The sequence below is a fragment of the Psittacula echo genome (genome assembly GCF_963264785.1).
Source record: "Psittacula echo genome assembly, chromosome: 1".
In the NCBI taxonomy this organism is placed as follows: Eukaryota; Metazoa; Chordata; class Aves; order Psittaciformes; family Psittacidae; genus Psittacula; species Psittacula echo.
In genome coordinates this window covers 60,205,609-60,228,229 of record NC_137735.1, presented here as the reverse complement: position 1 = coordinate 60,228,229, position 22,621 = coordinate 60,205,609, and positions in this window count along the sequence as shown.

The following is a 22,621-nucleotide window of genomic DNA, read 5'->3' as shown; positions in this document are numbered from 1 at the left end:
GTGATAGGATGTGCAAAGATCAATTTATTCTGTGTTTGTATCTAATGAATAATTATGGAATCTTCTGTTCTTTCTGTAATGAGTAGTGGTAAATGTTTTTAGTCATAAAAAGCACAAGAACTTGCTTGACAAAGGAAGTTCACCAGACCATGTCGCATCAGCTTCTAACTTTCTCTTCTTTCTGCAGATGTATTTTTTTCCTTCTTTTTTTTTTTTTTCCCCATCTGTGTTCTACTCAGTGCAGCAATTTTTTTTCCTACCCACAGGCTCCTGCAAAAAAAGCATCTTTAAAAAAAAAACAACAAACAAAAAAAAGGCAACAGAAAACCACACATCAGGATTACTGTTCCTTGAGGGACACTTATTTGAACTTAGAGTATGTTCCCTGAGAAGAATAATTAGGTCCTTCTAAATTAACTTCATTACTTAATTTAATATTAATACTGTTCTGGTGTGATAGATGAGTAGAATCATACTTGTGGGGGGGTCTGCAGAAGGCACAGTTGCTGAGGGTCTTGTGGCTGCTTGCTTAAGGACATCCATTACCGTGCTTGAATAACCAGGGATGCATTTCTAGTCCATATTCTGTTCAGCAAAACTGTGTGGAGGCTGGGATATGCCAGTTAGGTGCAGAGTAGCTGTGCCTTAAAAGCTGAAGATCAAAGTTTCTGAGCCTTTGGATCAGAAACTCACCACTTAGCTCAGAGTTACAGAATCATCCACAGAACCTTCTTTGGAAACTCCTTCTTTGGGGTACATGGTTACCAGCTCAGTCTTTAGAGTATTTGAGACCATGCATGTGCCCATAAGATTCTTGTGGCTGTATCTTGTGTTACCTGACCAAGGCTTTTTGCTTGTGTATTGATCAGAAGATTCCATTTTTTTCACTCTTGAGATGCTTGGATGAAGCTTTATGTTTCTGGCCTTCATTCTAGCAAGGAGAGTAGATGCACTGCATTTTGTTGCCTCTGTATTGATTCACCAGAGCAGCAGGGCAAGTGAGTGTATCATACTCTGCCTTCTTTCCAAATGTCAGTTCATGGCTAAGTCATTCTCCTTCTCTCTGTCCTTGTTCTGTCTCTTGTTACAGACTACCAATAAACCTTGTGTTTTCATAGCCACATATCTTTCATGTCACTGTTTTTGAGACCATGTTCCAAAAGGAACGAGATTTGTAAAAAAAAGTGCACGTGTCCATTTGAGCACTCCTAGAGACTGTAAAGCTCCAGCTGTATTGAAAGTCACCATGAGATTCTGCTGCTCTTGTGGGACAAAATTTACCAAATGCGTATGTATGGCCTCACTAATAGAGATATAAAACCATTATCAATAGGCGCTGACCTTTTTCCACAAAATCACTTCAAAAACCTCTACGATTGCAGACAAGTTCTTTTTTGTCCTTGTTGGCGGATCTGTTTTCTCTGTGTTTTATAGCTTAAGCCTAAAGGAGAGGTACAAGAGAAAGATAGCCTGCTTCTTTTGAGCTGTTTAGTTCTATATGCAGGACTTCAGGGTTCCCTGGATGGAGGGTAAGCTAGTTTGAAAGCTGGCATCAGACCTCTGTGGAGTTAGTACAGCTGGGGCACAAATTCTGTGTCCAGTCTGGGTGTTCATGGAACTGGACCTAAAGCGGGCATCTTGTTTTTCTGAGAGGGAGAACTTTATGTTCAGCTCAGGTTGAAACCAGATTTTAAAAAGACACAGAAACCCATAAAATATCTCTGCCTCCCAGCCCCTAGCATTTCCTCAGCTGTCAACACTGTTTTAGCCAGCTTTCCCCATAACTATTTTGATATAGTCTTAAAGAGAAGATTTGAAGGATTGAAGGGCTCCTTTGGGAAATGAAAAATACTTTCAGGTCTAGTGAGAGCCGATTTGCTTTTATTAGACTCACTTCTCTCTTGAAATAAACTAGGGCATAATGTTGTGAATTGCATGTTACAGTATTATCACCAATAATAGCAACACTATTAATATAATGTCTACTATATAATTCACTACATTGTGCCTCATTATTTCATCTCTATAGATCCTTATTGTTGTGAGTGTAATCATTTTTATATTGTATTAAACTAGCTAAGAGGTCCAGCACCCAGTTGTATTCCCCCAAAATAGAAGATACTAAGATGTGTACTGCCTCAAAGGTGTTACATTTTTATTGTGAAGTGATAGATTAATACGGGAAAAATCTCGCCTTTAAAATATTTCCATGGTATCACAATGGCTCTCAGATCTGTTGCTTTGTGCAGACCCTTTTGGGCAGGACACTGTAATTATGTTTTTGTTGAAGTAGTAGTTTCTTTGTATCTTACCGATAGCTCTGCAGCCTGCTGAGTTTGTGCTAGCAAACTTGCTTGCTTTATGTGAACACACAGATGTGCCCTGAAAGATGGTTTCGGCTTCACTTTTTGACATTGGAACAGTTATCTTTTACTCACTTTATATTGTATGAATGTATTCAGCTTTTATTTAATACTCATTTCTTACATTAGGCCACTGAGGTGAGTACAGTACTGTGGATATGTGTTAAAGTTGCTGTTAAGGTATTTGTACCTTAGCCAAATGCAGTGCAGACTTAGGAACCAGCTGGTCTGGATATAGCTAATGTTGGTCTGTGGCACCTTTCTTAAAAAAAATGTATGTAGTCCATGTCTCAAAGTTTCTGGTCTGAAGAGCTCTTTAATTTGGAGATAAAGTTCAGGCTAAAGTTCAGAACAAATTGTACTGTTATTTTAGCATTTATTTAATTTGAAATATGTTTGTGTATGTGTGGTTGTATATATTTTAATCACTGTACCAAGGTGATGCAGTTGGTGAGACATTTTGATTTTAATACAGGTCAGGCCTATGGTTTTGAAAGTCCACCTGCAATGTAGTTGAAATTCTCTAAGATGTGCATTTTCAACCTTTCTCCCATACTGACTGGGAATACTCTTGATATTTTCTCAGAGAATGATTTTCCCATAGGAAACTTCTTACCTACAAAATCTCATTGTTGCTGGAAATCTGTACTGGAGCAGTGTCATGGTTTAAGCCCAGCCACTCAGCCTCTCTCTCACTCCTCCCCTTCTTCCCCCTGCACCCAAAGGGATGGGGAGGAGAATCAAAAGAATGTAGCTCCCATGGGTTGAGATAAGAACAGTCCAGTAACTAAGGTATAACACAAATCACTACTGCTGCCACCAATAATAATAATGATAAGGGAAATAACAAGGGAAGAGGATACAACCGCTCACCACCCGCTGAACGAGACCCAGCCCGACTGAGCAGTGATCTAGCCCTTCCAGGTAATTGCCCTAGTTTACATACTGGGTATGACGTGCTGTGGCATGGAATACCTCTTTGGCTAGTTTGGCTCAGGTGTCCTGTCTCTGTTTCCTCCCAGCTTCCCGTACTCCCTGGCAGAGCATGAGACTTAGAAAGTCCCTGGTCAGAGTAAACATTATTGAGCAGCAACTAAAATCATCGGTGTTATCAAAGCTGTTCTCAGGCTGAGAGTCAAAAACACAGCACTGCACCAGCTACTAAGGAGAAAAATGACTGCTACTGCTGAACCCGGGACAAGCACCGATCTCTTCTCCGTGCTCCTTTCCCTGGGAGAAGAGCTAACTTATCAAATGGAAGCTGCTACATAAGCACCTGCAGAAAGGACAGTGGCAGCTAGTTGCTTTTAGTGCTGTATTGTGAGACAGCCAGCTTGGAACCTGAAACCTGACTAATTCCCCATTTTTTCCCATAGGATTTTCTTTATTTCTCCTAAAATACTTAAAAATTAACCTTTTGTTTGAAAAGGGCTTCTATTTTCTTATCTGGTCCGGCTGTAATATAGATTTTTCTGCAAAGTGAGAACAATAATTCAGTTTTCGCTTTCCAAATGGCTTGGGTTTTTTTTCTTTTTCCTTTATACATACCCTTTCTTTTGTAATAGCAAGCTTCTTTTTTCTTCTTAATTTTCCTATTAAATTGTTTGGGCTGCCTATAGTATATTTACTATTATATTTTTAGTTTAAAAGTAGGTCATTTTCTGATTTCACTGTGTTTTTTCCAAAGTGGGAAGAACTATTAAATTCCATGGACCAAATTATATAAGATGATACATACTGGAAGTAGGAAGGTATTATGAAAATAGAAACATAATTTGTGTCCTATACAAAAAAAAGTACCTTATAACATTGCATCTTAAACTGAACATTGAGATTCATAGAGTCTTAGAATGGTTAGGGTTGAAAAGGACCTTAAGGTCATCTTAAATTCCGACCCCCAACCACTAGACCAGATTGCTCAAGGCCCTGACCAAACTGGACTTGAACTTTGCCAGGGATGGAGCATAATGAGCACAGCTTGCTGAGAGCTGGAGATGTCTTTGGTCTTTGACTTGTTCTAGATTTCAAACATAAGGATGTCTGTTCCCTTTAATCCATGTGGAGACAAATCCCATAGCTTGTAAGATTTGAAGATTGTGCTAAAGTAAAATGGAAAATGCATAACTTCTTTCAGTGTGTGGAAAATTACCCCAAAGCCAGTACTTACTAGTAGGTTTCTGAGCATAATATGTACACCTCCTCAAGTGCAGGTTTTCTTTTAAAGACATACAAGTCACTGTGGAAACCTGCTGCAACAGCCTGTAAACAATCAGCAGAGTGTAAAAGTCTCTTCTTCTCTGAGAAACGCTAGTGACAAATCAGATGAACTAATTTGAATGTTCTGAAAATGGCAGCAGCAGACCTGGAAATTAGGAGAGAACAGCCTTATATAAAATGTATGTAATAACAGCTTTTGAATTCAAAGTGGTCAGTGGGACCATTTCTCTTCTATAGAAACTAGTAGCTGAAATTTCATCTACCAACATAATCTAATAATGAAAGTTCTTGTGATATCTTTAACAAGCACAGAGCTTGTAAGGCGGAGGAAAGAGGTCGAGCATTCAACCAGCTGAAGTTATTTCTTGTATGGAATTAAGGTTGGAGCCAGAAAGAAAGTTTAATTTATTGTTCATTATTGTTTATACATATTGCATTCCTTTATGTAAAACAAGCAATTAATGTTTTTCAGTCTTTTTTCGTCACTGCATAGAGTTTCACTTGCTTCACTTGAACAAATAGAGGTTGTGTGGAATTCATCCCAAATACTAGAAATAGATGTTTGTTTTTAATTACAAGCAGGACTGATTTTAAAAATAAATAGGAAGGTAACTGGAGAACAGTTGTCAGCTAATGTCATCACTCCTTCCCAGAGCTGAGGTTTTTCCTGTTTGACTGCAACTGAGGCAAGAACCAGAAATGACTTGCTGTACATTGAGAATATGGCAAGAAGTCCTCATAAAGGAAATGCCATGACACAAGGGATTTTTCTTTAATTTATTGTTTGATTTCTGTCATTATTTGATCATCATAGGCATAGCTGGATACCACTCAGACTTTAAATACAGAGCAGTGAGCCTGAAGAAAATTGCCTTGCACAACAGGAAAGTTCGAAACTAACTTCTCACCAGGCTTCCTTTTCCTTCTGGATGTGACTGGAGATTAGTTTCCCCTCATAGAAAAAATTAAATGTTTTGATACTTCTTTCAGCATATACCAGGATGGAAGCGAATCCCTTGACTCAACTTGTTCCCTGTCCTCACCAGGCATGCTGTTTCCTACATCGCTTCACTACTTCTCTGGATCAGTCGCTGTCTTTTCACTTTGCTTTCAAACATATTAATGTCTCTTTCATGCTATCTTATGAAGCATCCCCTACATCCCACCTGCTTGCATAGCTGTCACTTCTCTTATTCCTGCCCCTCCTCCGTGTTTCAGTGCCTTGAGCAAACTGTGCCATGTCTGTTCATTTCCATGAGCATATTGTATCTGTCATCTACTTGCTCTGTGGGCTTCCTTCTCAAAACTCAGCAAGTACATCCTGGCTGCTCTTTGCATCCTGAACCTAGACTTCCTGAAGCTCTAGGATAAAGGTCATGTTTCACAGCTTGGGTCCTCAGGAGCTTCTTACTGAAAGGATGGTGTTTCTATTCTTCAGAGATGGAGTTTGCCTCTGAGTGTGCAAAGTCAATTCTTCCACCTCTCTTCCTGATACACAGGTCCTGCGATTAAGAACTGCCTCTAAAGTCTTCACTTTTTTCCCCATTGCAAGGCTTGTCTCTCTTATGTGATTCTTGCTGAAACACAAAAAGCACTGAACACATTAAATACACCTAATAAGACTTTCCTAACTGCAAAAGAAAAGTGACACAGGATATAGGTTCCACTCTGCACTCTTCCTGCTCTTTTTTTAGGAATGTTGTCAGTGCTGTGGGTTTTGGTGTTTTGTACTGAAGGTCTATACAAAGAATGCTGGGAAGGTTGTTGGTTTGCTTTGGTGCTGTCAAGTGTTCTGTGACATGTTTAGTGGGCTTCTCAGGCACTTTCTAGATATGAGTTCCACGGTGAACAGTGTTTACAAGAGAAAGACATGGATAAGTCAATTACATTGTTCAATCCTCAGACTCTAGATTCACAGGATAATGATTTCTAGTTGTACTGCTGCCTGCTGTTTGGACATGAAGCTTAAACAATGTCTGGGAGAGAATACCACTAAAACAGCATAGCATGGCGAACTGAGGAGCAGTGTGGAGTCTTTTGCTGCAGACTCTCCTGCAAATTTTTGATTCATTCTACTTCAGAGGGTGAGATGGAGGAGTTTAATATCAAAACCTCCTGGTCTTTTTCTATTCTCACTATCCCCAGTGTCTGCCTTGCCTTTAGCTGGAGGGACTTCAGTTCTTTCACTGAGATAGTTGTCCATGAAGACACTACTGTCTCATGGTGGTCTTCTCTGTTGACTGCTCCTCTGCTGGGCATTACCCCTTGGGCAGGATAAACCCTGATTGTGTTGTGTGTCAGTCCCCCATGCAGAAGGTAAGACCTGACAAGCTAGAAGCTGAAGAAAGCTTGTGTTATTCTCTCCACATTGCACTTGAGAAGCTGAACTGTGGGAAAGTGAAATAACATGCTTGTTTCTGCACAGTGAACATTGGTCAGAAATGTGGACATAACCTGCCTCCTTTCAGATCTAAGCTTTAGCTTCTATGCCATTTTCTCTTCTTCTCCCTCCCTCTAACAGCTGATTCTTTTTCATAAAGAAGAAAGGATTTTCTATGGTGTTGCAATAAGACATATCTGAAATCTGAAGAAAGCCCATACCTAGCTTTTTCTGCCTGATATTCTTGCCACTATGACATCATAACCCCTGCTTATCCTGTCACTAAAACATATGTATGAAACAGTTCCACTTCTCCTCTTTAATTGGAACTAGCTTGTTTCAAGGAGCTGAAGAGGCAGACTACTCACAAAGGTTAGTGTGGAGAAATATATCATTGTCTTGCAGGATGTTCTAAGTGGGTCTCCTGAGTATCAAGGTCAGAGTTTATTTAGCAGCAAGTTCTACTGGTATGAATCATCAATAGTGTATCTTACACAATTTATCAATGCCTGGCAATTATACTTTATTCTCTAAAAAAATTCTACGCTTTTTTCTTAGGAAATGGTACATATTTTTAACACTTCAATGTCCTTTACAAGAATAATTCTCAGTTTCTTCAGCAGAGAAGAATGGATATAAGAGAGCACTGTCTGTTGTTCAGCAGGATTCATGTCAAAAGTCCCTTTTGTATCAAAACCAGGACTCCTTCAAAAGCAAAGTTGATTGAGACAGAATTAATTTTCAGTAAAATCATGTTTTCTTGATTTTCTGTGGTTTAAAAACATGATCATAGGGCAATAGAATGTATAATAGTATTTTATCTTTCTAATGGGGGAAAAAACCACCTTCTTTTACACTGGGAAATGAAAGTTTTTCCAGCAGCTTAAAGCATGTTTCAGTGAAATTTATGAACTAAGTATTTCTGAAAATTCAGGATGTTTTTTATCAGTTTGCTGAATGAACTCAGAAGAATGAACCTCTGTTAACTACCAGACTAAATGTGGCTGGGCTGTCATGGCTGAAACGTCTCTGAAACTCCAAATGCTGGCACCTGCTGTCTCTAGAAATGAGCTAAAGCACTCGGTCCGAGGATGGATGAAGTAAGTGCCAAACATGGGCAATAAATCATGAACTCTAGCTCACTGAATAACCAAGAAGTTTTTCCAGAGGAGTACTGAAAAGCAGAGCAGGTAGTAAAGTTACAGGCAGCATTTTTCACACCTGTAATTGTTTCTTGGATTATAATTTACCATCTCAGTTAAAAAAAAAAACAAAAAACAACAAACCTAACAAACAAACAACATAAAACCCCAAGCCAAAACAAACTCCTACTCCACAAAAACAGCAAAAACCCAAAAGCCCCCCAAAACCCTGAACTACAAAACCAATCCAAATACCAAAAAGAACCGAATAAACACACATCACCACAATTGACTACTGAGTAGGGGAGAAACACATTTTTGAAAAAAAGGCTGTAGCTTCTTCATGCAACTAATACCCAGTCTCACTATCTTTACCTTTCGGTAGCCCTAGTACATAGTACTCATCTGTCACACACTGTACCTGTGAGACAATGCTCCCAGGCAAACTTCTGTGCTTTGGTGGAGCGGTATGACCTGTATGTGACATGATGAGGATGCATGCAGCCTTGTGTTGCATTTCTTGAGGCATTTGGTTTTTCTGACATACATGTCAAGTCAGAGCTTCACAGTGTTTCATCAAACACTGCTTTTTGTTTCTCTGCTTTTACAGCATCAAAAGACCTGAAATACTAACCAGTTGCAAACTCGTCCCCCATCAGACCATTTATTGATGTTTCAAGCTTTTTAATGTGTCTTCAAGATTTTCCCTGCAGTTAGACAGGTTAGCTATTTGCTTTTGGGGAAAAACTCAGGTTCCCATGTAAACTGAATTCCAGGAACTCAATCTTCATTGCCAATACTAAAGATCACAAGATTCCCCATCTTTCTGTGGAGTGCCTTTCCCAAACTCTGCCTTGAGCTGTGCCTGGAGTTTCCCTAAATTATCTGTGGGGATGCGGAATGCTGCAGATTAGACTGTGTCTGTATGTGGTGGAGAGCCTCTCATCCCCAAAGAGCTTATATAGTTGAGATGATCAATGAAGTAAATACAGGTATGAAAGTATGGAAGTGACTGTCATGTTAGTAGTAAAGCTATGGACGGTCACCCCTATTCATTGTGCAAGCCTTAAAACTGGACCTGATGGAAGAAGCTGTTGTGATGTGGTGGGTGCACAGTCAGTGCAGAACCAGCAGTCAAACCTTTCTATCAGCATGTAGCTGAGAGAGAGCATAATACTCTGCCCTGCACTTAAGGTGCTTCTTTGTGTTCAGCAGTAGCGGGGGGCTATGCTGCCTTCAGATCTTTACTCTATTTGGGATTCAGAAGGGTGTTGCTACACTTCAGTATTAAGTGCAGTAAGTCATCCAGAGCTGCACTGTGGATAAATGGCAAGAAACTCACTTTCATATCCTTCATGACCTGTGCCTCTGCTGAGAAGTACATAGGACGGGAAAGGGAGACGTGGGGGGGCTGTGACTGTTCTTCTTTAGTTATCCACTAGGGAGATTTGTTTCTGTTGTAAGTTATAAGGAAATAATAACCCCACTGGAGCAAGAGGAAAGGTGGAGAGAGCTGAGACACAGGAGTCTACATATCTCTTTAATGTATTCATCTCACTTCAGTCAGCACAGAGGATGGTGTTTCCCCTTGTATTTTGGTCAAAAATTACTTGTTTCTGTTTAGAAGATGTATACTTGAGCTAATTTGTGAACTGTGCTTGGACACCCACTTTAATTTGCACCCACTTGGTTGAACAATGTAATATTTCATCAGAAGTAAAATCAAACTGGCAGAACTGAGTGTGTGCATGCAGACACTGGGTATCTGTGCACAAGTCATGAAGCAGAAATAAAGTTAGATTTGACAGACCTATCACCAAGTCTGGAGGCAGTATAATCATGTCAGCATAGCACTAAACCTGGTGTAATTAGCCTGGCCAGGAGGCAGAGTTTATTTTCTTTGGCTCTGTGCCACGCTGTAAGGTCAGTATTGAGCTAGCTATTGAGCTAACATCTCCTCAGGGACTGTGTTGTGCAAGTGAATGTGTGCAAGATGAGAGTTCAGCGGTGTCGGAGTTTTGCGACTTTTGGGGTTTTGTTGTTGTCAGTTTGGTTTTTGGTTTGTGTTTTTTTGGGTGTGGTTTGGTTTGGTTTGGTTCGGGATTTTTTTAAACGTGTTATGGTCAGTAGAGCAGTAGGAGTCTTTTCAGTGCTCTTTGCTTCAGAGCTTGCTATAGACCTTGTTCTCTTCATCAGAACAGGCCAGTGTGTTCAGGCTATGATAAGACCCAAGCTGCATTGATTTTTTGGGAAGGCTTTATGAAAAACATCAAGAAGTGCTTTTAACTTTCATATAAGCCAAAGAGGCTGCACACATGAGAAAGCTTTTAAAAGGAAGAGGGAAGAGCTGCACCTTTTGAGGAGGCTCATGGCATTTTTCACATAGAAATGGTAAAATAGATTCTTCTAGAATGCTCCAGATACACTGTGTAACACCCCAGTCTCCAAGGTAGAAGGTATTGAGGCTTTGTATAAGTGAACATCCCATCCCAGATTATCCTTCAAGATCTGAGTACAAGAAAGACAGAGGGGTCTACAAGGATACCCCGCTATTTGACAAGCATTCATGAATTAAAAGAAGGTACAATTTGTTCTCAAGCTTACCCCACCCCCTTTTTTTTTCCTTTTCAGGAAAAAAAAAAAATTATTAGAAGGAAAACTGTGTTACTTGGTGGAAAATATACTTTCTATTTTAGAAGGAAAATGTTTTTTTCATTTTACTTGGTTATGAGTTACTGAGCCCAGTGGTTGCCTTTCATAAAGTTTATTAAAGCTGATTCTGGTTCGATCAGAGCCTATGATAGCAGAAGGACTGTAGACTTGCTTTTTGTTTATTTTTACTGGACACTCTTGTAAAATACATACGATGGTCAGATCTGTGAAAGTACTGCAGCTGGCTTAAACGGTATATTGAACAAGCAGAAGTAGCACTGCTGGGGAAGTAGTAATGGTGGTGCATCAGGTGAACAATGAACAGCTGAACAGACTGAACAGAGGGAATCCTCCCAGTATCCTAACTTCTTATTGATCAAATTTTCTCCCATACTACTAACTGCTTGAATATGTTTCTACTGCTCTGTAAAATTTCCTCTCTTGACTCAGCTGTGGTCTCTTAAAAATTCAGTAAAATCTGAGCTATCAGAGTTTCCTTAGAGAAAATAAATTATCTGGGCTAATATTTAATTGCAATGAAAAGTCAACTTAAATGTAATTCATGGGCATCTGGAAGATATTGTCTGCTTCTTTTGCACAAAATTTTACTTCTGTAAGATATTCTGTGGACGAGCTATTCCTGTAACAGTTTTTACAGAGATTATGACATCCAGTGATGGCTATCATACATGGTCTCCAAGGTAGGGAACAGAGAACTTCTGCCCGTTTCTACCACTAGATCTCTAAGCTTTCTTACTTACCCTGTTTTCTACTTTCATTTCCTTCTTTAACCAGAGAAATTGATAAACCTAGACCCTCCTCTCCTTCAATACTTTTTTGTCAAATGCTAATAACACAAAACCTTTAAGCTGTCTGGGGACACTGTGAGCCAGATTTTTGTGTTCATATAGTGCCTTTGGTCTGGGGTAGAATTCAGCTTCAAGGGGCGTCACCTGTCTTCTAGGCATCTGAAGTGAAAGGTGCATATTTGAGAGAGATGAATCCAGATTGCTTAAATAATTCAAAACCACCAGCCCAAAAAGATGTCCAAAGAGCTAATCATCAAGTTCTTACAAAGGCAGTGCTTTCTTTCTGGGCACAGAAAAACGTCTGCAAGTTCAAGTGTGGATGTTGCTACATGACCAGCCAACTACAATAAGAGCAGCATAATGAACACAACCTACTTCCTATTGTTTTTGACTTTGTGGATTCCCTGGCATTGATTACTAGCTTTTCTTCCAAGGAACCATTGGCTCTGTTTTTCTCTTCTCTAGGCATGTCTTTGCCCACAGACCTTGAAAATCTCCTCCTTTCTGAAAACTGCCTCAGATCTTGTTTACACGTCTTATATAAAGTTATTTAGGGTAGTAAGGGCAGATACTGTGACTGTATACTTCTCTACTGCTTAGGACATGGAGCAAGAAAATAATACATTATCATGAGATGAGTCAAATTCTTTGACTCAGTGTGTACAAACAGAACAGTGTCTTTGTGATGACCTTTACGGAAATAGTTTTGAAGTATTTGTTGTTGTGAATTTTTAGTTAGCTGAATTCTTTTGACTGGGTGATTTTGCCTAGCTTACAAAGTCACTTAATATAGATAGCTGAAGTTTCAGGAGCTTTAGGTCATGACAGTTATTTAGTTGTATAAATAAAAGCCTAAGTAAAAAAAACTATGAAAATTGGAAGATAAAGGAGTTGCATCAATAGCAAGGGGCAACAATCAGAGATAAGAAGAAATTTACAGCCCACCTCAAGACAATGAAAAACAAAAACCCCAATGATAGACAAGGAGACCCCAGACCAAAATCCATCACTGGGCCAAGAGAAGCATACAGGGAACATGAACAGCACAAGGTGGTCAGGATCCCAGGAATTCATTTGTTCTGGGTCGCTCCGCAAATGCAGACAGCTCAAGATGCTCCTATTCCTGTACCAATTAATTATTAAATTATTTTTCTAAGAATCTGACATCTGAGGCTACTGTGGGAAACCTAGGGCAAGGAATTTTCTTTAACGTTTGTGTTATGAAACTGTAGAAGGAAAATAGGCCTTATTTTGTTATTTGTGTGTTGTGTTATTTTGTCTTTTATGACATGCTGGTGTTAGTGGCTTTAATTCCAAAGAGATACATGTTTCTATAATATTTTTTCTAACTCTACTGAAGCCCCAGGGGACATGTATGGGAAACTATGACCCTGGCGTTACTTTGACAAAAGCAGATTGACTGTCAGGGATCTTGGGTGAATTGCATGAGACTAGCTGACTTCTTGAATGGAAAGTCCAAGGGGGTATAAGCACCTTTCAGTTGAGTTTGCCATGAGTTTTTTTAGATGGATTCAGCCTTCAGGCCTTTGTTTACTTGCTTACTGTTTTCAAGCACTGAATTCTGTGCTATAACTATACAATTTCTCTTTGAGCACATAAGCTATTTCAGTTTTGTGATCTTCTGAAGAATACAGTGCCTTGGTTTAGTGGTGAGGCACTCTATTTGAAAAATCATTTGTCTAGGAAGTTAATTTTGTGAGGTGCTGAACTTTTCTGTTAGACTTTTTTAACAAAATAGTTTGACAAAGCTGTAAATGTTGGCAGATTTATGTTTCGGATTCAGTCATCTGTTGTCTCTGCTCTTGCTTTCTTTCTGTTGTTACTTTCTTTTCTTATTGAAAATAATCCAAAGAGGAAAGTCTGGAAGAGATAGTCTTTGTTGTATTCTATTCCAAGACAGTATTTTTTTCTCTCTTTATTATTTTTTTTTTTTCTTTCTTTTAAAGAAACATCAATCTGACTTATTTTCAAAAAAATATTTTAAACATTTGTAACCGGTCTTATCATTAAATCTACCCACATCATCCCCATTCCACATGTTTTTGTTATCTGCAAAGCAAGGCACAGCAAGCTGCTTCTGCATTGTATGCCTGCTCTCTGGGTGCAGGCACACAGAAGAGAAGCCGTTTACTATCCACTACCCAAAGGTAAAGTTGTGTGGTGGAGCTTTTCCTAGAGCAGCATGATGTATGGATCAGCAGTGACTGCCCAGTGGGCAATGTTCAAGTTTTTCCAAGAGAACTGTAACTGCTGTTGACTGTAACCAGATACCGTGGCTGAACCAAAGCATTGTGAAATGTCCGTAGGAAGGGAAACAGGGAAGCCTGATGGAGTAGCTGTAAAATTAAGCCAATGCAGGTACCTTCATCTGTTCTAATGCTTGCTATCTCATGGAAACTTAGGAAAATCACTCGAGTAGTCTTAGTCCTGAGCAGGAATCCGCTGACCTGGTTCAGTCTCCCTGCTTATGTAGATGAGGTCTCAGTTCCCATAAATCAGGTCCATTTGGACTGTTTTTCCTAATCTTGGCATAAGACCAGTGTGACTCTGAGGGGAAATGGGAAAGCACTGCCTTCAACTCTCTGACTGCAGGTAGTGTTTATTAGCTTCCTGCCATACTTACTGGAAAGTATTCTGTCTAGAGCTGTTGTATTTCCTTTTTGATTGCATTGTAAGAGGTCTGCACTGAAGCTGTGAATGCAAATAATTAATCCTGTGTCACCACATTACAAACACTTTAAATGACTCTGCCACAGAGTATATGGACCAGTCCCATGTCTTTAGTTCTGTGTGTTGTTCCAGAACAGCAACTCTACATAGGAACTAAATGACCTGGCTGCTGTTGAGAATGGAACTTGTCTTAGCAGAAAGTGAAACTTAAATCACTGCCTCTTCTTCCTTAGTTGCTACTATTACCTCATCTCTTCAGTATCTAATCTAAGCATAGTGTGTTAATGGAGGAGATGAAGAATCATACTATTCTGTGAGATACCAGAGATGTTTGAGCTTTCAATAGGGCTTTCTCTAGGTGTTTCAGGGAAGCCACTGAAAAGTGAATCTCCTCTATGCAGTCTGGCTTGTCTGAAGTGAAAGGTCTCCTGGAAGGTCATATTTTCCTGTTGTCTTTCAAGACCATGGGAAATCTTGTTCGGTACTGATGACTGAGAGGATTTCCTCTATGTCAGCGCTATGCGTGTCCTTTTTGGCATCCATATGCTATGACCATGACAAATTCTACTTCTCATGGAACTGTGCTATGAATAGCTGCTGTAACCTGGATATTTTCAATCTAAATTCCAGACAGCTGGCAGTCATGAAACATTAAACATCCTGATTTCTCTAAAGATGCAGCTTAAGTTGTTATATAGTGCAAGTAAATTGCTCTGTGGTGAAGATCAATGTTAAGGCAGATGATGCTATTGTCATCTGCTAAGCTAGTGAGATATTGTTGTTTGCTCTGTTGATTCCATCAAGATTCTGCAGTGGTCTTTGCTCATCTGTATCAATGGTTGCTATCAAACTCTCCTGTTTTGCAAAATAAATCAGTAATATCCCTACCTTCCAGGGAAAATGTGTAACAGTTTATTGCCTTGTAGAAGAAAACATAAATTAACAATGCTGACTGTAACTACAGTGAAACACAAGGGAAATCAGTTTGCCATGAAAACATCTGTAAAGGAATTATCAGATATAAGAATTGCCGCTTTAGTACATGACTAGCTTAGGTGAAAACCCAAATTGCTGAGCAGCATTTCTCATACTGCGAAGTAATATAAAATAATTCTCATGCAAACACATTAGCTGAGAGCTAACTTTATGATACCTATAGTCCAGATTCTTGGATGCTTGCCTAAGCAGAGCTAAACCTACCACATGCAACAAAAGTCAAAGCCATGTGTTTATTAAAAAGACAACTTACACACTTTGTACCATGACAAGAGTCTGAAAGAGAAGGGAGGAGGGCCTTTATACCTGAGGATTGGTTGGACTGTCTGACTTTTAAAAGGAACACAAAAGAGAATAGGTTACAATGAGAAAAAAAGGCAAGGGTTTGGCCTGAGAAGCAAGTTGTCTTTTAGGCTGATAGGGAGAAATTTGGAGCACTTGTGCAGGACTTGCAATCTTATTCGATCTGGTGGGGCAGTGCCAGTTGCTGGGGACCTCAGATGACTTTGACCTTCGCTCCTACTGAAAACCACCTGCAGCTGATCTAGCTTTAAATGAGTATCAAGGCATTTGAAGTAGAGGATTGAAGATGAGTTGTAATGCTGGTCAGATTTCTCCTGTTTGTGCCATTGCTATGGAAACAGATATTATGTTAGCTAGCCCAGTGATCCAAGTATGTGTGGGTAGACCTTTGACCTCTCTTCATTTTACCTTTTTATACTACTGGAGGAACAGGAGAACAAAATGTGTATTGGAGTAGGTAGTAAATAGGATATTGCTACCCAGGGCTCAGGCTCAAATGAAAGAGTGTGAGTTTATTTGCAGAGATAGACTAATTATTTTGAGCATGCTGCACCCTTCTATATGAAGTATCATTAAAGTGCTGTAGGGACTTTTTTCCCTCCCTAACCTTCCTGGGAACAATTGCTTATTGACACCACCTGGAAAAGGGGGCACAAATAGCCTAGTGCTCTTATGCTTGCTCAGAAAACCCCAGAGTACTACAAGCTCAAATTTAAACCAGTTGCAAGATTTACCTGTAATATGGAGCCTGGTTCCTTTCTAGAATTACTTCAGTATTTCAATCTCACAAGGTCTGTGGTATTATAAGGATTTTAGAGATTTCTGATCCTTCTTTGTTTTATGTCATATTCTCAATTTTAAGGTTGTAGTGTGTTTCATACTGAAGGACTTAAATTTTTATGTATCATGTTGAGAGAAATTTTCTGGCTTGTGAGATTTGGACAGGAAGGAGGGGGAGTCTGGACTGATTTCTTCTGTGGGCCCTGTTCAGCCTGGTAAGTATTATGCAGATGCTTGTGAACAACTGGGCATGATGTGTTATGTGATGATTTTATGCTTCTGTGAAAGCAATCCTGCTTGTGCTTTGTGTGTGTAGAAATATATAAAACACAAAATACCATCTCTGCCTAGAAAACATGCATGTCCTTTCTCTGTGATGTGGCCATGCAGAAATAACCCAAATTCTTAGATTTAATGGGTAGCAGTATGATTTTGCATAAGGCTTTTTGATGGGGAATTGCCTTTTAAATTCTCTTGGAAGACATCACTTGTTAAAATACTTTTAAGTAGTTATTAAGTGCTTCATTAGAGTGTTTTCTTCTTAAACAGCTTTAGTTAGATTAAAACTGAATTGTGCCTATTTCTTATCATCAATTTTTACTTTGCCTTTTCCTAAATGGACTTTGGCTTATGCATTTTTGAGGTTTAATATCGGTTCAGCTGAATGCTCTTGAATTCCTGAATTAATTCGATCATTTTCTCTTAATGACTATGAAGAGTTTTGTTAAGATGGAGTGTCATTAAACTCAAGTGCTGTAGTGTTTAGAGCCAACAGTCACTGGGGAAAAGCTTACAAGTAGAAAATAGGATTGGAAGTTGAACAGAATGTATGAGGGGTTCATTTTCTGTGAATCCGGCTATAATCACCTGGAGGTTACGTGATCTGAACTGATCTAAAATCAGGAGTTCACTCAAGGAGAAAGCGTTAATTCTTTAAGGATATATTTTGATCTGGGGCTTAGCTCTACATTTTGCTCTTGAAGTTTGATTAATACTTCATCGTCTGTTATAAATAAAAATCTTATATGTTGTGAATATAGCTTACATAGCTGCTGCTGAACTGAAGAAAGCTCAGATAGCCTTGGTATACTTTGACACATTCTCTTCCTACTGATGCTGGGAAAAACCCCAGGCAGTTTCTTTCATTGTCATACCTGTACCCATGAAAAAATCTTTGAATTGAATGAGGGGGCGGGTGGGGTGGGTGCTATGTGTGCGTTATTTTCAGGAAAAATTATATTTTGTCTCAGGACAAACTAGAATTGAATTATTTATTTCCATTTTTAAAGCTATTAAAAAATAAAATGAAATTACATTTGAAGTGAAAAACTGTTGAAAACAGAAGTTATTTATTTCAGATTCCTCAACATTCTTTTCTGTTCAACTTTTACTCTAACTCATTTCTAAACATTTTGACATCACCAAGTTGACATTTTCACAATGAAAAAAAAAAAAAGTTTAGCACATTAACCTAATTATGGTTTAATTATTCTAGCTCAAGCTGTACTCTATGAATTCTGTGAACAGTGGAGAAAAAGTTCCCACATTGTACTAAGACTCTGAGTGGTAGGGGCCACTCCAGCCTAAGAGGTGAGGGCAATATACAGGTTGTTGGTTTATCTTATTCACAATGGATAATTTTGTATGCATTTGGACCAGGCAAGATTTTCAGAACTGGCTGGCCTTGGGCTTGCTTTCCTGTCACTGAAGTTGTTGGGATTAGCAGCCCTGGTAGGCTGCTGGTGAGCACTTGGAGAAACCCATTTACACCTGCTCTCAAAGTAAAATGACTTCTCTCCATTGCTACTACCTGTGGGGGGTGGTGGGCAGTGTTTTGGAGAAGAAAGGATTCAAGCTAATGAACTTTAATTAAAATCTTACTCATGCCAGAACAGTTCTTAATCTTCTCATGGATTAGCAGGGTGAATTAAAAATTAGGAGTTTACCTTCAGTCAACGCTTTAAATATAAGCTATCTGTCTGGAGTTTAGGGGACCTGTGTTTGCTTTTTTAATGGGCTGGAATAGTGGGGGAGAAGGTAGCAAGGGAGTAGTGTTTTGTTTGTTTGCTTTTACAATGCAAGTATCGCTTTTGCCCTTTAGGCTAAAAGTAATTTTATGCTTTTAAGTTGCCATGTGCTCCCCCAGGAATCTCGGATTTCAGGTTTTTTGCCTGATACCCTACTCTTTCTCAGAGAGCTTTCCTGGCTAATGCATCTCACCAGAAGATGTTCCTTCCTTGAGTGTCTGTTCTGAAGGGTCACTACATACAGAAGAAGGTGATTTTACCTTCATAGCACTTTTAGCTCAGGTCAAGTTAAAGTCTAAAGAAAATGTGAGCATATTAATGAAAAGCAACAGTCAAAGTTGATGCAAATGATGTTTATGGTTACAATAGTGAAGGAAAAATTAAAGAAATAAGATAACCTCTGAATGTTTTTGGTGGTAAATCTCTAGCTCTCCCTGTGTCTACTTGATCAAACTGGATCTAATGCCAGACTACCCAGGGTAGGCAGCTTGCTTCTACTATGTTCTCTGCCTTTTCTCTTCAGCAAAGATGCTTTGCTAGAGAAGGAGCATATGCTTGAGGAACTTAAGTGAGGGTTTGTTCAGTTTCTCATCTTCTGCTCCAGATTACTGATCCTTTCTGATCGCATGCTTGCCACTTCTCTTCCACTTGTAAAGCCATGCGTATAAAATATCTCCCTACTCTAAACCTTGTGATTCTTATAAAAATAAACAATTTAATTTTATGTAATATTTATGGAATGTGAGGCTCACTCATGGCTCCTGAATGTGACCAGTTCCTGTGACAGCTCTTAAGCTTGAATGTGGAGGATTTGGGTGAGGTAGGAACTACCTTAAAGTTTGAGGGCTACTGCTGTAATATCTGTTCACCAATTGGCATGAGGGACCTTTTTGCACCACCATTGTCAACGTTTTTGACTAATAAATTGATCCTACACTTGCTTAGTAGAGATATGGAACTTTCTGAGCTGTTGTTATTTAACATAATCTTCTTATAAGCTTTAAAAAAGGCCTAGCATCCCCCTTCCTTCTTGACTGTGTGTATCTTAAATTCAGGTAGAGAGCTACTTCAGTAAAGATTGCTTGTGCTTAAAAAGCTGCTGTGCACTTAGCAGGTATATTTAAACTTCCTTTGAGGGCTTTGAAGTAGAACAAGGGTTGCTTTAAGTTGGAGAGGTCTACGTCACTGCAGCGTGTTAGTACAGCATGAGCACTTTTTATCTTATATCAGAATAGATTCTATACAAATTGCGTGAAACTGGCAGTAACTGGATGCCTTCGCATACTTTGAAAACAAAGCTAGGGCTCCAGCAAATGCTCTGCTACCTGTAAAAGATACCAAGCCCTATCTTTCTGGGCTGCAAAGAGGCAGTGTTATTCATTGGACAGCATAGCATAAGAAAAACTCTTCTTTGCTATAAAAGGTTCAGGAGCTGTGCGTCTCCTGCTCCATTTCAAACCATGTGCAAATAGGAGTATGTTTAACTAGAGACAACATTTAAAAGCTGGAATGTATTGAACTAGCAGCTGTGGTTTTCAGTTCCAGCAGATTCTGTGACATAGCCCACTGGAACTGCTGGTGGAAAAATGATTGTCTTACTCAGCACCTCATGACAAGACTTTTCCTTACAGTCCATGCAGTCCTCCTCTTCCTTTATTTCTCATCAATATCCATGGGCACAGCAATGCCATCCAACTGACCACAGACAGGTCCACAGTGTTCGTGGTGGCCTGTCGCTTTCCTGATACTGTTTCTCTGATGTGGTTTAAAGTCGTCTAAGTTTCTGGTGTTCTCTTGGATATCACACCACAGGCCAGTGGGATTAGTTGCCACAGACTATGTTCGCAAACATGCAAAGCCACGGACTGATGCCGAGAAATGTAGGTGAGGCAGTTTTATAGTGAGTTCTGGAAGCAGATGCTTGTGAACACAACACTAGTGAATTCATTTCAATGGAATAAATGGACCAGAGATACAGGTGCTGTACAGATAATTGAACTCACTTGCTTCATGGGCAACAATGCCTGTTAGAAATAGTTGTTACATTTAATTTATAAATGCAAGAGGAAAAGATAAAAGATGATTGCAGTATTTAAAATGTAAAGGGTTAAATAAGGCATACTCAGCCTTTGCTGCTTTGCTTTATTTTTTTCTTAGGAGTGATTGAGTGGAAGAATGCTTTTGAAGCCTTTGTTTGAATTAAAGACTGAAAAAGCACACAAAATAAGTGAGATGGGCTAAAATTGCTGGAGTTCGTGTTCTTGAAGTGCGATCATGTTTCCTTGAAAAGAATTAAAAATAAATATCTCTTAAAGAGCTAACATAACAACAAAATAAACTCAGTTTCTGCACCTGGTGTTGGCTGTAGTCAGTAGCTTCAGTAGTGTAGCAATGGGCAGAGCTCATTGTCCATCATCCAAACAAAGATCTGACTAGCTTGTACTAGCTTGTTCTGGAATGTTTAAATCTTTGCTTTTCACTGTGCTTTCAGCTATTTTTTTTATGGAAAAGTTGCAAAAAGATTCTGCATTTTTTGGACAGGCCATGCCCTTAATGTGTAGAGGAAAGAGGAGAGTGGTAGGAAACAGAAGAAATGAAGGGGGAATGAAAGAACCTAGAAGAAAAGAATTTCTGTCTCTGCCTTGTTGTGGGAACAGAACCTTGGTGACGCATCCATAACAGAAGGAGTGGAAAGGCATGACAGTTAAGGTCTAAGAAAATGGTGGAAATAGTGTTCTTTCTGGTTTCCTCCCCTTCATTTCCTCTCAGCATCCTTCTGGAATTTTCCTTCTGACCACTTCCACATGAAGGATGCTGGAAAGAAGTGATAGTAAGCAGAACATTTGCTGTTGCATTGTAGCTTCACCATTTAAACGTAGGTTTGGCATAGGCTCCTAGGTCTTCTGACTTGAAAATTCATGCTGTTCTTATTCAGTAGCAGTGCTCTAACACCATCTGAAAGAAGATGATATGGCTTTTTGTTTCAGCTAATTGGGCATTTTTAATTTTAGGTGCTATTTTATGTCATGGGTTAGGTTGAAGTCTTATTCCTTGAACAGTTTAGAATATAGGCATTTACCAAATAAGCTCTGTACAATTCCCCTGCATGCTACGCATATAAATACCAAATACTTTAATAAAGAGCAGTAAATTCAACAATTGGTATAATAAGCATGTAAGCTCATGAGTGTTGCAAAAATAAAGAAAATCCTGCAGCCGCCGTGACTGCATTTTTAGGTAATGATTTTGACATTGGGGAAGCTAATAAGAGACAGCCAAAATTCCTCAAGATGTTGTAGCAGCTGGCAAGGTCTCCATAGTTACATTGGCAAGAGATCTGGAAACCACCAAGAGTAGCTCATTGCTTGACAGTAAAATGTCATAGGGGAATACTCCTCGGATCATCTGAAGATGATCTTAAAGAGAAGCTTTAATTAAAAAAGGGGAGAGGGAAGAGGAAACAAGCTTTGTTTAGGGGGAAAATGCTAAAAATTGAATGCAGGCAATGACAAGGATGTATCTAGGACATCTTTAATCACAGGCTTGTGACTGCAATTTTTATGTGAGCTGTTGTTTCTGCTTATTTCATGTGTTTGTGTGGTGTGACAAGATCAGGGAAATAATCTTAACTGAATGCAAGCATATTGTCACAGAAGTAGCTATCCAGATAAGATTGTTCCATCATATGTCATGGGACATGAAATATTCTCTGCTTTATGCTCATGGATGGGAAGGTTCTGAGAGATCTTAAGACATTGCACTTCTCAAACAAATTATAGTCTATCTTAAGAATGCCAGTCTTAAGCAAAATATTTTCTTAATAAAAAAGAATAGCAAACTACAGCTGGTTTTAGGTGGGATGTGGATCAGAATATAAAAAACAAAGGGACAATGGCCCCTTTTTGAAAGGCATACTGGTTTTTATCAGCTTTTTTGTTAAAATTCAGTATAATGCAGTGAAATGCTTTTTTTTTTTTTTTAATTTTTTTTTTCCCTTTTGATTCATAAACTTAGAAAAAGCCATACTGAGTATCACCTGGCTGAGTCTGAGTTTCAGGCAAAGCTTTCTGCATATTCCTATATCTGTGCATCCAGATCAAATATCTGTGTTTTGCACCCCTGCTGCAGAATTTCAAGGTCCAGGTCACAGTCTGGTGCCACATGAGAGGACTACTAAGAAATCTTTCTCCAAAGGAGATTTAAGTGGCAGTTGAAGATAAACTGTTTGAGCAGTCTGGGATGCTTTTAGTGAAATAGAAAG